The sequence below is a fragment of the Schistocerca gregaria genome, chromosome 1 (genome assembly GCF_023897955.1).
Source record: "Schistocerca gregaria isolate iqSchGreg1 chromosome 1, iqSchGreg1.2, whole genome shotgun sequence".
NCBI lineage: Eukaryota > Metazoa > Arthropoda > Insecta > Orthoptera > Acrididae > Schistocerca > Schistocerca gregaria.
The window spans coordinates 246,884,756-246,887,817 of NC_064920.1; the positions used below are offsets into that span (position 1 = coordinate 246,884,756).

General features: G+C 44.1%; 1 non-coding gene across 1 annotated transcript; it reads left to right on the forward strand.

Annotated features, from left to right (window-relative positions):
* Positions 1–587: 587 nt before the first annotated feature.
* Trnat-ugu (transfer RNA threonine (anticodon UGU)) lies at positions 588–661 on the forward strand. The gene has a single exon. It is a non-coding gene; the product is annotated as a tRNA-Thr (tRNA).
* The last annotated feature ends 2,401 nt before the right edge of the window (positions 662–3,062 follow it).

Consider the following 3,062-nt stretch of genomic DNA (forward strand, 5'->3'; position numbering starts at 1 on the left):
GATGGACCAAAACTGTAGAGATGGGCGGAGATTACATTGAAAAATGACAAAATGATCCTCAATGTTGTGGTTTTCAACCTATGTAATTGCATTTAAATTTCCTGACAATTAAACGTAGAAAAAAAAATAGGAGGCATTACTTTTTGACTGACCCTCGTATTAGTGGGAAGATCAAAATCACAAAATATAAGGAATAAAAAAAATTATCAAAAATTAATGTTTCCGAAAAGCTGGAAAACAGTAAAAAATCCCAAGAGAGTGGAAGGTAATCTTAATACACCTACTGCACACAATAAACAAGACATTATATATACTAAGATGGTATCTGTTCTTTCGGACATGTGCGAAAGAACAGATACCATCTTAGTATATATATAGTTAAGGCTCACCGGCCACTTGACCATCTTATTCTCCTGTGCGAATGCACAAACAGTGCCCGCACTCTTACGGGAATCGGCAACGCGCCGCGAGTAATGAGTATAGTGGGCGGGGGCACTACGAATGTAGTGCGGGACAATACGTTGAGAATGTGGGTTTCGAGGGTGGCGTGCCAGAGATAAATCCCTGCAGTCGCGCTATCCTCTGTGTCCTCGGTGGCTCAGATGGATAGAGCGTCTGCCATGTAAGCAGGAGATCCAGGGTTCGAGTCCCGGTCGGGGCACACATATTCATCTGTCCCCGTGGACGTATGTCGACGCCTGTAAGCAGCTCAGGGTGTTCATTTCATTGTAAAGATGACATTGACAACTAAACAGGAATTTCTTTGTTACCAGCTGCATACAAAATATTTTGCAATATTTTTCCAAACTTAGTAGAAATACCACTGGACAGTCATGTAGGTGAACATCAAGGTAGTTTTAGGAAGGTCAGATCATGCTCTGAACAAATATTTAATCTGAAGTCAATCATTCGCCACAGATTATTGAATTCAAAAGATATTATAGTAATGTTGATTGATTTTAGAAACTCCCTTGACTACGTTAACAGAAAAACTATGAATAAAGTAGTGCGAAATTTCAGAGTACAAAATCTGAATTAGATAATCCAGTTCCAGAAACACTTACAGACACAGTTACTGAAGTGAAATTTACGGTACAACTATCTCAGTTCTTCACAACAAACATAGGTGTGCAGCAAGGTGATGGCCTACCCCTAATTCTTTCTAATTGTATTCCAGAAAGAAACAATGCTAGCCGGCCGCGGTGGTCTCGCGGTTCTAGGCGCGCAGTCCGGAACCGTGCGACTGCTACGGTCGCAGGTTCGAATCCTGCCTCGGGCATGGATGTGTGTGATGTCCTTAGGTTAGTTAGGTTTAAGTAGTTCTAAGTTCTAGGGGACTAATGACCACAGCAGTTGAGTCCCATAGTGCTCAGAGCCACTTTTTGAACAATGCTAATTTGGAATAAGAAAGAGACGCAATTTAAGATATCACCAGTACAGATGGGAGTAGGAAACAGATACACAGGAATAAAAAGCGTCGCATTATCAGATGAGTTTGCTCCGCTTTCTGCAAATGTGGCATCTGCTATAACACCAGTCAGTCTTCTGGAAGAAATAGCCAGTAGAAGCGGCTTAAGAATTTCTGCTGATATTTTTTTTTTCTTTTTGCAAACAATGAAAATGCACCGAAACTTCAGAAATCAGAAAATGGCGAAAGTGAAAAGGTCAAAGAATTAAAATACTTTGGGAAGATAACAAAGGAAAAAGTTTTGGAGAAAGCTGCAACAGGGGAAAGGAGACATAAAATGCGAAGCACTTATGTTATAAGAAAAACCTGTTACAACCAAACACTCAGTCTGAAAATGCAAAAATAAAGCATTGCAACACAGTATTAAAGTAAGAATTCCATAGCTAAGCGAATGGTTAGCATTACACTATAATTTAGATAAATAAGGAATCCTAGAAAGGCGAATAGCTAGAAAATTTTTTGGAAGACGTAAAGGATTTTAGGAGACGGTCAAGCTACAGCAAATACATTAGGAAAATACTCGTATTAGTTTCATGAAAAAACTATAGAAGGTTGCAAATTACGTGGTACAAAGGATAAAGTTAAATGGGGCTGGACGCCAGTGACTGAATGCCAAGACGGTAATCAGGCTGGATACCGGAGTCAGCTACGCGCCGGTCAGTGACCTTGGAGTTTAGTGAACGTCTACTACTTCGGTGCTTCAACCGTCTGTGTACGGACACCAGGCCAGTCATCTGGGAGAACTGCAGTTCAACCAGCTCCCAAATACAACTGCCGATCATTGCCTTCAGCGCAGATGGTTTGCCGCGACAGACTAATGGCACGCCTCCTGCAAAGTCAGCGATCTATAGCAGCACCTAAGCCTGCACGAGCCAGTCCAGCTGGGCAGTACATGGCGCCTAGCCTGTATCACCCAGGTCCACCGCTGTCGCTGCTGCCACAGTTGGGCAGCGAACGCGAGACCTCTGCTTCTCTGCGCTGCTCGGACAGGCAATAATTCGTCTCCCGCCAGTCTCAGCTCTTCGGCATCAGTCTAGACTTCGACTCTGCGCCGCGCCATCGTCCTGTAGCTGGGACACCGCAAACTTCCGCTACGCCAGTCGACATCGGCTGCCTCATCCGTCGCAGAAGACCACGAGCGGTGCTTGCCTACTACTGCCAGCACAACGCTGTCCACGACAGGCGTCAGCTCAGGGACCTGAGCTCCCGGGTAGCTTGTATCGACCATATACTTTGCTACCTCCCTTGCAGCTTTAGCGCTAGAATGTTGCGCCGAGACAGGAATACATTCAAGTGACAATGAGACTTGGCTGAATTAACTGAAGAGTTCTTCAGTAAGCACAGAAGCTGAAACAATGAATTAAAATTTATGTCAAGGCTGGGACTTCCACCTGCCTCTCCTGATTACAAGACAGACGTGTTTCCATTGCACCACCCTGACATTGTTGCTAACATACCTCAAAGGCCGGTACCCTCTCTAGCAGTTCTCTTGGTCGCAATGCCAGCGTGGTGTAGTCACATCTGCCTAGGAAGCAGAAGACTCGGGTGCAAGTCCCAGCTTTCGCACAGATTTTAATTCATTATTTAAGCTTCT